The following is a 13,972-nucleotide window of genomic DNA, read 5'->3' on the forward strand; positions in this document are numbered from 1 at the left end:
AGCAGGATCCCGAATGCGGACATCTTAAACGGATCCCATTCAGTGCCATCCCAATATAACTGATTCCACAATACCATGAGGTGAAAACTGAAAAAAGTGGACGTACTGCACAATAAATGTTTCTAGATGAATATGATGATGATGATGATGAAGCATAACAACAATAACATACCTGCTTCATATTTATTCATGCAATCAGAACCTAGAGAATAGGACATATAATATACAGTAACATTGCACACCACTTCAGCCGTCTTTACTATCAGCACAGAAAGTTTACACCTAACGCTCTAGTACGCGTGTTGCTGATAAAGTTATTGAAACTTTTCTCAAGTGTTTGCAAAGCGTGCTGGGAGTTGTAGTTCTAGCTTCCACTTCCCTGCCTGGCACTAGTCCGGCTATACGCGAATAAGATTACTGCAGGTATGTGCGTTTCAGGTTAATATGTTTCCTCTCTTTTGTTACTATTGATCTATAACCATGTTGTACTTTGAAATAGCTTCACGATGTTGCGTAGTCTACTTTTCTCGTTCGCTTTAGTAGAAGACAGTTTGGCTACGTTGGCTGTAGAGGTAACCAGCTCCTCATCAGTCCATTAGCACCACATGCATTGTTAATACACCTATATTTCTTAAACTATTTTTTATCTTCCATTAATCCATGTACAACCCAAGCGTGGTACCGGATCTATAGATAGTATTGCGGCTTAAAAACCTTAATCTTACACGAGATATATTGCTGTATAACTTACTGTACTTTTGAACTAACTTCTGGTTGCTGATGTTCGTGGTATATATTATACTTGTCAGTGCTTCGTAATGCAAAGCAGCTTCCAACACTGGGCTGCAAAGTTTTCCTGTCACTGTGCAGTGTGCTGTGTGCAATTACTGGTCATCACTATCTAGTATCAGCTTCTGCTTTTTCTGCTGCTTTCTGATATAAGAGTGGTTTCTGACTTGAAGAAAAGCTAGTCTGATAAAAAGTAGTTTTTTGCCAGCATTACTTACATGTTGACACAAGTATATTAGATGGGAGGAAGCATGACAATGACTAATCTATGTAACAGTATAGACTGAAACATAACACAGAAGCATTTCACAATATTAGGTCATTTCAAAATGTATGGTAAATGGCCTGTGCCTAGTATAATGTTCTATATTGTATTAGTCAATGGTATATCTGGATGCCCCAGGAATGATGTTTATTCATGTGGTGTATATGGCTCTTATGGTGGTAAGAGGTTCCTATAGTGGAAATGCAGCTGTAATGTGTTCTTACTTCCTGTATGATAGGCAGATGGTTTGTCAGCTTTTATATAACAGAACAAGAATTGGACAGCCACATGTTGAGTAAACGGCCACTGAAGTTAAGATAAAATGAATGTGGAAGGGGATCTTGTGAATTATTCTCCACATACAAAATATATTGTGAGACTCAGGTAGAGTAGGAGTTTTGTCTAACAAAAAGTGCATTCAGTATTTATTTTAAGTTGCACATATGTTATGACATGCAACTCAAAATGAACACACATGCCTGCATGAAGATAAAAGCACAAGATATGCTCTAAGAGATTTATGATGTGGCAGCATATTTGACAGGATTTAGCAATCATTGATGGCGATGAAGGGTAGTTTAATACAAAACAATAACATTTCTGTACAATATGTCAACATGTTCAATTTCAGCGTAATGTCCAAGTCAATATTCTGGCTGATGACCTTAAGAACATTTTAACATTCTGAATGGATATCAAATCAAGAGTACCCTAATGCCCCTGAGGTGTAACTCCCAGAGACAATGGAGGAGTCTGCCTCCGGGCTCCAAGCCCTCAAGGGGCACCTATATGTACAGCAGCACCCATGTGGTTTACAGCAGGATCCAAGTGTGACCGCTGCTCTTCCAACGAAGCTTGCGGCACACCCGCTATTGCTGCATAGTTAATTGGCTCTATTCCTAGAGCCCTGCATTAGGGAACAGAAGGGCTCCCATCTAGTACCACTCAGCCTGCACTGCAGCAAGTAATAATGCACTTACTGCTGCTGCTGGACTGTGAGGTGGGACCCACTGGTGAATGCTGATTCTGCAAGCTGCAGACGGCTGAATCTTATGAGTCTGACCCTGACCCACCAGACGTTGTGACACAGGGGTGGTCATAGGTGGAGCTATGCCAATTCACTGTGGGCTCCGGTCCATGTAGAGCACCTGAGAGTGCTATCTATATAATTCTGTAAGCCATGTGATATACACACACACACACACACACACACACACACACACACACACACACACACACCTTATTTGTTTCCTTTTTTTTTTTTAAAGGGGGGCACCAGACTCCAACTTGCTTCCGGGCGACTTGGATAAACTAATGCTACTAGCTTCTCATTTACCTTACTCCATATGGAAACAGTTCTTTCTTCAGACTTTGGGGGTCATTCCGAGTTGTTCGCTCGTTGCTGATTTTCGCAACGGAGCGATTAAGGCAAAAATGCGCATGGTACGCAGTGCGCATGCGGTTAGTATTTTAGCACAAAACTTAGTAGATTTACTCACGTCCGAATGAATATTTTTCATCATTGAAGTGATCGGAGTGTGATTGACAGGAAGTGGGTGTTTCTGGCCGGAAACTGGCCGTTTTCTGGAAGTGTGCGGAAAAACGCAGGCATGCCAGGAAAAAACGTGGGAGTGTCTGTAGAAACGGGGGAGTGGCTGGCCGAACGCAGGGCGTGTTTGTGACGTCAAACCAGGAACAAAACGGCCTGAGCTGATCGCAATCTGTGAGTAAGTCTGGAGCTACTCAGAAACTGCTAAGAATTTTCTATTCGCAATTCTGATAATCTTTCGTTCGCTATTCTGCTAAGCTAAGATACACTCCCAGAGGGCGGCGGCCTAGCGTGTGCAATGCTGCTAAAATCTGCTAGCGAGCGAACAACTCGGAATGACCCCCTTTATACTCATTGACGACAGTGACTTGCTTCAGAGCTGTAATGCAAATAACAGGTCAGGAGTCCTGTCACAAATTGAACATTAAGTTAGTGCTTTGCTCTAGGTTGGTTATTGTGTGAGAAAGGCACACTGATTAACAGCAATACTGTCCATACAATGTAGTTTATTGATTATATGCATAAATTGACTACATTGTTTCAGTGCAGTTCATTCTGGTTAGACCCTCCAAAAAGTTCTCATCCCTAACAATCGGAGCTAGGCTGCTTTCTGGGGGCAATTTCATAGTTTTTTTTCACACCAGATCTCCCATTTAAAGTGACTGGAGATCACGAGGCGATATTAAAATATATTTTTTTCACGCACGTTGCGCTCAAACTGAGCTAGCTACGTAAAGTGGCTAAGCCCATCTAAACAAATGGCGCAATGTGAAAAGTGCTATTTGGGTGCCTAAACAGCTGACTTTTTAAATATTTCAGCTCCCCACCTGAGGAGTCTGCGAACTGAAATGTGTGCGCCCGTGGCTATTCGTGCCCGAACAGTACAGCAATTGAATTGCTCCGTCATGGCACACAAAAGAAATAGCTGTGGTAAAAACAATTGAATAACCCCATGTGTTGGTTAGTTCCTAACATGCCTTACATTTGTATTCTGGCTTCCCAAAAGGAGCAAAATTATATGTTTTGGTTTTTATCTCACCAGTGGATTAAAACCCTGAAGGAAAAAAATGTTGTCATTTTTTTGGGTTCTTTTGCAGTATTTTTCTAGGCCAAGGTGATATTTGTAGTTCTGTAATTGCCAGCGTGCCCAAGCAGTTTATGTGTGCCAGATTTTGCTGATATTTATTTATTAGCAGTTTCTTATATAGCGCAGCATAGTCCGTTGCTTTTTAGGGATCAGTACGTGATACCGCCGGATGGAATCCCGGTGGTCAGAATACCGACACCGGGATCCCGAAACGGCACAATCCCGACAGGGGGGCGAGCGCAACGCAGCCCCTTGCGGGCTCGCTGCGCTCGCCACGATGCGGGCACGGTGCCTCGCTACGCACTAATTTATTCTCCCTCTACGAGTGTCGTGGACACCCACAGTGGGCGAATATGTCGGGATTGTGCCGGTCGGGATCCCGGTGTCGGTATTCCGACCACCGAAATTCCGTCCGGCGGGATCTTGACCGCATCCCGCTCTTTACAATAATAGAACAAAACTGGGTAAAATCAGGCATACAGATTGATAGGAAGGCCCTGCTCACAAGCTTACACTCTATAGGGAGACTTGGAGTGACACATTCACAAATTGATTTATTTTTTTAAATAGATGGTAAGATCTTGAGCTTTCGTCAAGGTGCTTTTTTTTACCTGGAGGTGGGGGTGCATTGTTCATTTTTTGTGGTTACTACCATCTCCTCCTTTTTCCTTAGACAAAAGAAATGTAAAGATGGCGCTTAAGTTCAAAGGTGCTGCAGTCCACCAGCCGGGATGGTCAACTAAATCCCAAAGAATCACAGTTTATACAGTCAAGTTTGCTGTGGTGCGCCCCCTGGGTTACTAGGGCAATATTCAATCTTCAGACGTGTTAGGCTCAGGTGAGTATATTCTTAGTTCGACAACGATTCCCCACTCCAATTCACACGATTTTACCCAAAAAATAGAAAAGAAAGCGATATAGTGAAGTATTGTCAGATTCAGTTATATTAATATGAATGGGGTTATTCAAACGTATAGAGTCCCAATGAATGGGCGGACCCACGTACCAGATTTTTTTGGGGTGTCAGTAGTGCCCACCCAAATACGCCTGTGGTGTTACTTCCACTGCTCTCTGGTAGTTTTCCTCAAGGATTCTTCACCAATTCACCTCTCCAATCAGAGTTAAATCCCTTTGTCTAATGTCAGCGAAAGGTTTCTCTGTGGTGTCTAACCTAGAGCAAGAGAGATCACCAACTTTCCATCACTTATCCTAAGAGATGGAAAGTTGGTGATCTCTCTTGCTCTAGGTTAGACACCACAGAGAAACCTTTCGCTGACATTAGACAAAGGGATTTAACTCTGATTGGAGAGGTGAATTGGTGAAGAATCCTTGAGGAAAACTACCAGAGAGCAGTGGAAGTAACACCACAGGCGTATTTGGGTGGGCACTACTGACACCCCAAAAAAATCTGGTACGTGGGTCCGCCCATTCATTGGGACTCCATACGTTTGAATAACCCCATTCATATTAATATAACTGAATCTGACAATACTTCACTATATCGCTTTCTTTTCTATTTTTTGGGTAAAATCGTGTGAATTGGAGTGGGGAATCGTTGTCGAACTAAGAATATACTCACCTGAGCCTAACACGTCTGAAGATTGAATATTGTCCTCCTTTTTCCTGTTATACCTCTCTTGATGCAGGGGTCAGGGATACTCAATATATCATAATATGGATGGAAGGAAATTCTTTTTGGTGCAAATGCACAGTACCCAAAAGTACTTTCCTAAAATAGAGGTTTGTATCAAACTCTAATTGACCCTTTGTATATGTAGTCAATGGATTGAAGGTGATCTATGCCATAATTAAGACGTTTACTGGTTATTTTGCACGTAAACTGTGCTGTACCTTTACTATTGTTTTGAATACTTAACTGATGGAATCCATATTAGGTTATTAGCATTATTGAATGACAAACCACCTGTTATGTGCATCCTGTCCATCTCAGCCTTTGATGTAACTGGTGGCTTATGAGTCATACATACCAGAATGTATGGAAAAGTCGTGAAACTTGAGTTGCTGTCCTAGATACCCGAGGGACTAGCCAGCCACCCACTTCCCATGTGAAAAGCTGTATGTTTTTATTGAATTACGTATATAAATAAAAGGTTTGTAAAGGCACAAGCTGAAGAGAAAATTGCCCAACCGATAGGTAAAAGGGGCAAAACTTTTTTTTTCAAGTATATAAGTGAAAGGACAAAAAGAAAAAGAGTAATAATAAAGACTAAAGACAGAGAGTGAAAGCCTTCTTGAGGGAGATTTGGCAATAGCAGATCATCTTAATAATTTTTTTTGCTCAGTATTCACTACTGAAAGAGAGGGGAAGTGGCCACTGTTAAGTTGCACATATATTCTTACAAATTAGGTAGATACAAGATCATTTAGAAAGAAAAGGTCCTAACAGCTTCAAAACTGAAAGTGCATACATCTATGGAGTCAGATGGGATACATGAAAGGATGCAAAAAGAGCTTGAAGGGGTGCCGCTAACACCATTAACATAATTATTCAACCAGTCACAAGCTACAGGAATAATTCTAGAGGATCGGAAAAGCGCAAATGTAGTCCCACTGCATAAAAGTGGAAGCAAGGAAGAGGCAAGTAACTATCTACCAGTGAGCCTTACATCAATACAGGTTGAGTATCCCATATACAAATATTCAGAAATACGGAATATTCCGAAATACGGACTTTTTTGAGTGAGATTGAGATAGTGAAACCTTTGTTTTCTGGTGACTCAATGTACACAAACTTTGTTTAATACACAAAGTTATTAAAAATATTGTATTAAATGACCTTCAGGCTGTGTATATAAGGTGTATATGAAACATAAATGAATTGTGTGAATGTATACACACTTTGTTTAATGCACAAAGTTATAAAAAATATTGGCTAAAATGACCTTCAGGCTGTGTGTATAAGGTGTATATGTAACATAAATACATTCTGTGCTTAGATTTAGGTCCCATCACCATGATATCTCATTATGGTATGCAATTATTCCAAAATACGGAAAAATCCCATATCCAAAATACCTCTGGTCCCAAGCATTTTGGATAAGGGAGACTCAACCTGTAGTAGGAATATTGATGGAAACACTCCTAAAAGAAACAGTTGTAGACTATCTGAAATCCAGCAATTTCCAGGGGCCCAAAAAACATGTATTTACTGGGGGATTTAATGCCATACAAATCTTATTGACCTTTCTCTAACGTCCTAGGGGATGCTGGGGACTCCGTAAGGACCATGGGGAATAGACGGGCTCCGCAGGAGACAGGGCACTCTAAGAAAGAATTAGGTCTACTGGTGTGCACTGGCTCCTCCCTCTATGTCCCTCCTCCAGACCTCAGTTAGAATCTGTGCCCGGACAGAGCTGGGTGCACTTTAGTGAGCTCTCCTGAGCTTGCTAATAAGAAAGTATTTTGTTAGGTTTTTATTTTCAGAGAGATCTGCTGGCAACAGACTCTCTGCTACGTGGGACTGAGGGGAGAGAAGCAAACCTACTAACTGCGGCTAGGTCGTGCTTCTTAGGCTACTGGACACCATTAGCTCCAGAGGGATCGAACACAGGAACTCACCTTTGGTCGTCCGATCCTGGAGCCGCGCCGCCGTCCCCGTCGCAGAGCCAGAAGCAAGAAGCCGGCGAGAGAAGTAAGAAGACGTCAAAAGCGGCGGCAGAAGACTCCTGTCTTCATATGAGGTAGCGCACAGCACTGCAGCTGTGCGCCATTACTCCCACATAACACCCACACACTCCGGTTACTGTAGGGTGCAGGGCGCAGGGGGGCGCCCTGGGCAGCAATTAAGTACCTCTGGCATAAATAGAGCATATATACAGTTGGGCACTGTATATATGCATGAGCCAACGCCATTATTTTACACAAAATCGTGGGACAGAAGCCCGCCGCTGAGGGGGCGGGGCTTCTTCCTCAGCACTCACCAGCGCCATTTTCTCTCCACAGCTCCACTGAGAGGAAGCTCCCCAGGCTCTCCCCTACAGAATCACGGTACAAAGAGGGTAAAAAGAGAGAGGGGGCACATAAATTTAGCGCAAAATCACAAATACAGCAGCTACTGGGTAAACACTAAGTTACTGTGTAATTCCTGGGTTATATAGCGCTGGGGTGTGTGCTGGCAAACTCTCTCTCTGTCTCTCCAAAAGGCCTTGTGGGGGGTCTGTCCTCAAATAGAGCATCCCCTGTGTGTGTGGTGTGTCGGTACGATTGTGTCGACATGTTTGACGAGGAAGGCTATGTGGAAGCAGAGCGGATGCAGATGAATATGGGGTCGCCGCCGACGGCACCGACACCTGATTGGATGGATATGTGGAAGGTGTTAAATGATAATGTAAACTCCTTGCATAAAAGGTTGGATAAAGCTGAAGCCTTGGGACAGTCAGGGTCTCAACCCATGCCTGATCCTAGAGCGCAGAGGCCGTCAGGGTCTCAGAAGCGCCCACTATCCCAGATTATTGACACAGATATCGACACGGATTCTGACTCTAGTGTCGATGGCGATGATGCAAAGTTGCAGCCTAAAATGGCTAAAGCCATCCGCTACATGATTATAGCAATGAAGGATGTATTGCACATTTCAGAGGTAAACCCTGTCCCTGACAAGAGGGTTTATATGTTTGGGGAAAAAAGGCAAGAAGTGACTTTTCCCCCTTCACATGAGTTAAATGAGTTATGTGAAAAAGCTTGGTATTCTCCTGATAGGAAAGTGCAGATTTCCAAACGGTTACTTATGGCATATCCTTTCCCGCCAACGGACAGGTTATGCTGGGAATCCTCCCCTAGGGTAGACAAAGCTTTGACACGCTTATCTAAGAAGGTGGCCCTGCCGTCACAGGATACGGCCTCCCTAAAGGATCCTGCGGATAGGAAGCATGAAGGTATCCTGAAGTCCGTTTATACACATTCAGGTACCCTACTGAGGCCGGCAATTGCGTCGGCCTGGATGTGTAGTGCTGTAGCAGCATGGACAGATACCCTGTCTGAGGAACTTGATACCTTGGACAAGGATACTATATTACTGACCCTGGGGCATATAAGAGACGCTGTCCTATAGCTGTCACGATCCGGGTATCTGGACGCCATTACTTACCCTTCAGATGCCTCCTAAGGCGGGCTCAGCGTTCCAGGACCGGATTCCGCTGTTCCTGAGTTTCCACATGCAGAGTGGTCTTTTCATCAGCCGCGGCCTCCGCTGTGCCCGCGTGGTTAAATGTGCATCTATCAGCCTGGCGTCTCCAGTGGCCGGCGCCGCCATTACTGTTTCCCAGACCACATGGATTACAAACCAAACTTCCCTCCAAGTGTCTGCATGGGCGCAGCCATCTTGGATTCTGTCATCTGATCATTTCCACCAATCTGCTGTCTGTGTTGTTGATTTGCATAATTGCCTAGCCAACCCCTTCCTTGCTGCAGGTATAAGTAAGCTGTACCTGAGCAAGGAAGACGTCAGTGCTTTGGTTGTCAAACCTAGTTCCTGTTTGTCTCTCTTCTATGATTGTCTTCCAGGTTCCAGCTCCTGTCTCAAGACTTCCACCATAGAGACCCGCACCAGCATTCCACCTGCGGTGTAGCCTGACTCTCCAATCCATTGTGGATTCATCTGTTTCCAGCTACAACACTACCTGCTTCCAGCCTCAGCTTCCAGCAGAGTACAGCTTCCCTTAAAGGGCCGGTGTCCTTTCTACACTTTACCACTCTCCACCGGAATTATTATTTCTCCGCTCTCAAGTTCTACATTTCAGTTCACATTTCATCGCTCCCAAAGTTCATTTATTATTTAACTGGTTCCAGCCAGTATCCACTCCGTGCTAACAACAGTCTGGTTCCAGCCAGTATCCACAGCAGCTGTTTTACCTTCAGCAACCCAGCTCTTCCTGGAACACCAGCTGGTACAATCCTGGGTTATCTCCATTGCTACAGCCGGGCCTGGTAAGGACTTTCCATCTAGAAGATCATAAGAACTATCTCACACTACCAGTGCCCTGTGGCTCCTGCCATGCTGTAGTACTCAGGAACTGTATTTATTCTTTGCTGACTTTTACGTTTTCTTTTATTGCTGCTGTGATGCGGAGTTGTCATAATAAACATCATTGACTTTTATCTAAGTTGTCGTGGTCACGCCTTCGGGCAGTTATTATTCATGTTACTTACATGTCCAGGGGTCTGATACAACCTCCCAGGTTCCGGTACATCTCAGCCCCTACAACTGAGGCTGCCTCCCGTCAGCTCAGGCCCTCAGTTGTGACAGTAAGCACTGACCTAATGAATCCAGCCGGAGACCAGGATCAAGCGGCCAGGCCGATGCAAGAACTGGCAGCCCGACTAGAACATCAGGAGGCTGCACAGGGCCACATCATCCGCTGTCTCCAGGATCTCTCTACTCGGCTGGATGGGATTCAGACAACTCTCCGTGGATCAGGCGCGTCTGGTGCGTCAACCACAGTGACTCCAGCTATAACCCCACCCACCTTACCCATTTCTGCTCCACGTCTTCATCTTCCAACGCCAGCAAAATTTGACGGATCTCCAAGATTCTGCAGGGGATTTCTCAACCAGTGTGAGATTCAGTTTGAGCTACAACCTGGCAATTTTCCCAGTGACCGTACAAAAATTGCCTACATTATTTCTCTTCTCAGTGGCTCAGCCCTTGATTGGGCATCACCGTTATGGGAGAGGTCCGACACCCTGCTATCTTCTTACACTGCATTTGTGTCAACATTCAGGCGCATCTTCGACGAGCCAGGCCGGGTAACTTCAGCTTCGTCTGAGATTCTCCGTTTACGCCAGGAATCACGTACTGTAGGACAATATCTTATACAGTTCCAGATCCTGGCATCCGAACTGGCATGGAACGACGAGGCCCTGTATGCTGCATTCTGGCATGGTTTATCCGAGCGTATTAAAGATGAGTTAGCTACCAGAGACTTACCCTCCAAGTTAGATGGGCTAATCTCACTTTGTACGAAAGTTGACTTACGTTTCAGAGAGAGAGCAACTGAGCGTGGAAGATCATCTGCTCCAAAATCTTCTACTCCTCCTCCTCGCCAACTGTCACCAACTACAGATGAACCCATGCAAATTGGCCGTTCCCGTTTAACTCCTGCTGAGCGCCGAAGACGTCTCTCCGAGTTTCTCTGTCTGTATTGTGCAGCTCCGTCTCACACCATTAATGCCTGTCCCAAACGTCCGGGAAACTCCAAATCCTAGCTCGCCAAGGAGAGGGCCGGCTAGGAGTAATGATCTCCTCTCCATCTCCTCAAGATTGTAACCTCCCAGTGTCGCTTCAAGTTGCTCAACGTTATCAGAACGTCATTGCCCTCCTGGATTCCGGAGCAGCTGGGAACTTTATTACTGAAGCCTATGTTAAACGGTGGTCCCTACCCACCGAGAGACTTCCTTCGTCCTTTTCCTTAACTGCTGTGGATGGCAGTAAAATTTTTGATACAGTTATTTCTCTAAGGACTCTACCAGTTCGTCTGAGAGTGGGAGTTCTTCATTCCGAACTTATTTCATTTTTAGTGATTCCAAGAGCCACACATCCTGTGGTCCTGGGCCTTCCATGGCTCCGTCTTCACAATCCTACAATTGATTGGACGACTACGCAAATCCTGGCATGGGGTTCCTCCTGTACTAAGACATGTTTGTTTAAAGTGTTGCCTGTCTGTTCTTCCTCCCCCAGGTCGTCTGATGTTCCACCTCCTCCATATCAAGATTTCACGGATGTGTTCAGTAAAGCTTCTGCTGATATCCTTCCTCCTCATAGAGAATGGGACTGCCCGATTGATCTCGTTCCAGGGAAGGTTCCACCTCGAGGCCGAACTTATCCGTTGTCTCTCCCCGAGACACATTCTATGGAGGAATACATTAAAGAGAACCTAGCAAAGGGGTTCATTCGACCTTCTTCTTCTCCAGCCGGCGCAGGCTTCTTTTTTGTAAAGAAGAAAGATGGTGGTCTGCGGCCGTGCATCGACTACAGAGGTTTGAACGACATTACCATCAAGAACCGCTATCCTTTACCCCTGATTACTGAGCTCTTTGACAGAGTTAGCGGAGCTACCATCTTTACAAAGCTGGACCTGAGAGGTGCATACAATCTCATCCGGATCCGTGAGGGTGACGAGTGGAAGACCGCATTTAACACCCGTGACGGACATTATGAGTACCTCGTCATGCCCTTCGGATTGAGCAATGCTCCAGCTGTCTTCCAGCATTTCGTCAATGAGATCTTCAGAGACATTCTATACCGTCATGTCGTGGTCTATCTAGATGATATCCTCATTTTTGCCAACGATTTAGAGGAACATCGTTTCTGGGTAAAGGAGGTTCTGTCCCGTCTCCGTGTCAATCATCTCTACTGCAAATTAGAGAAATGCGTCTTTGAAGTCAAGTCCATTCCGTTTCTAGGGTACATTGTGTCCGGTTCCGGACTAGAGATGGATCCTGAGAAACTACAAGCAATCCAGAATTGGCCGGTACCCTTAACCCTCAAAGGGGTCCAGAGGTTCTTAGGGTTCGCCAATTATTACCGAAAGTTTATACGAGACTTTTCCACCATTGTGGCGCCTATTACTGCTTTCACCAAGAAGGGTGCTAACCCGTCCAAGTGGTCTGAAGAAGCCATGCAAGCTTTTCATCTTTTAAAACAGAGGTTCATCTCTGCACCTGTCCTGAAACAGCCTGACATCGACTCTCCTTTCATCTTAGAGGTGGATGCCTCCTCCGTTGGAGTAGGAGCGGTGTTATCTCAGAGGGCTAAAGATGGTCATTTACATCCTTGCAGTTTCTTCTCACGGAAGTTCTCCCCAGCGGAGCGCAACTATGCCATTGGCGACCAGGAGTTGCTAGCCATCAAGCTCGCTCTAGAGGAGTGGAGATATCTGTTGGAGGGAGCTTCTCATTCAATCACCATCCTTACAGACCACAAGAACCTTCTATATCTAAAAGGCGCACAATGTCTCAACCCTCGTCAGGCCAGATGGGCACTTTTCTTTTCCAGGTTCGACTTTAAACTCCAGTTCTGTCCGGGCTCTCAGAATCGCAAGGCCGATGCCCTTTCCCGCTCATGGGAGCAAGAAAATGAGTCAGAGTCTTCAGACAAGCATCCTATTATAAATCCGTTGGCATTCTCCACGGTAGGGATGGACTCTACGCCCCCATCAGGGAAAAGTTTTGTGAAGCCGACACTAAGGAAGAAGCTCATGCATTGGGCCCATGCTTCCCGTTTTGCCGGACATACAGGTATCCAAAAAACCCTGGAGTTTATCTCTAGGTCCTATTGGTGGCCAACTCTGAAAAAGGACGTTTTGGAGTTTATTGCATCTTGCCCAAAGTGTGCTCAACATAAAGTATCCCGCCAGTCGCCTGCGGGGCAACTGGTTCCACTATCTGTTCCCCGTCGACCATGGACCCATTTGTCGATGGATTTTATTACAGATTTGCCCATGTGCAACAAGTTCAATACCATCTGGGTGGTAGTTGACCGGTTCACCAAGATGGCACACTTCATTCCTCTCACCGGTCTTCCGTCAGCTTCCAAGTTGGCTCAAGTATTCATACAAGAGATCTTCCGACTCCACGGTCTTCCAGAAGAAATTATCTCAGATCGAGGAGTTCAATTCACAGCCAAATTCTGGCGAAGTTTATGTCAAGTCCTCCAAGTCAAGTTAAAGTTTTCCACGGCTTACCATCCTCAGACCAATGGTCAAACTGAGAGGGTGAATCAGGACTTGGAGGCCTTCCTCCGCATCTATGTGTCCTCCTCTCAAGATGACTGGGTTCAATTACTTCCCTGGGCCGAGTTCTGTCATAACAACCAGTATCATTCTTCATCTTCCTCAACACCATTCTTCACCAACTTTGGATTCCACCCTAAAGTCCCTGAGTTCCAACCGCTTCCAGCAACTTCTGTTCCCGCAGTGGATATCACCTTGCATCAGTTTGCCAATATCTGGAAGAGCGTACGATCAGCTCTGCTCAAGGCATCGTTCAGGTACAAGAAGTTTGCGGATAAGAAGCGTCGAGCAGTTCCTGCTCTCAAGGTGGGTGATCGGGTATGGTTATCCACGAAGAATTTGAGGTTAAGAGTTCCCAGTATGAAGTTTGCACCTCGCTACATCGGTCCTTTTAAAATTGATCAAGTCATCAATCCTGTTGCTTACAGACTCCAGTTACCTCCCTTCTTAAAAATACCCAGGACATTCCATGTTTCCCTGTTGAAACCGCTAATCTTGAATCGGTTTCATTCCTCACTTCCACCAACTCCGAA

General features: G+C 45.2%; 1 protein-coding gene across 1 annotated transcript in view; it reads left to right on the forward strand.

Moving 5' to 3' along the window:
- The first annotated feature begins 340 nt into the window (after nt 1-340).
- PLA2G4A (phospholipase A2 group IVA) overlaps nt 341-13,972 on the forward strand; it is a 772,031-nt gene continuing 758,399 nt past the window's right edge. Inside the window, exon 1 of the mRNA XM_063940241.1 lies at nt 341-423. The gene's annotated coding sequence lies outside the window, so the exon portion shown is untranslated. The remainder of the gene's footprint in view (nt 424-13,972) is intronic.

This window comes from Pseudophryne corroboree, chromosome 9 (genome assembly GCF_028390025.1).
Source record: "Pseudophryne corroboree isolate aPseCor3 chromosome 9, aPseCor3.hap2, whole genome shotgun sequence".
Classification (NCBI taxonomy): Eukaryota; Metazoa; Chordata; class Amphibia; order Anura; family Myobatrachidae; genus Pseudophryne; species Pseudophryne corroboree.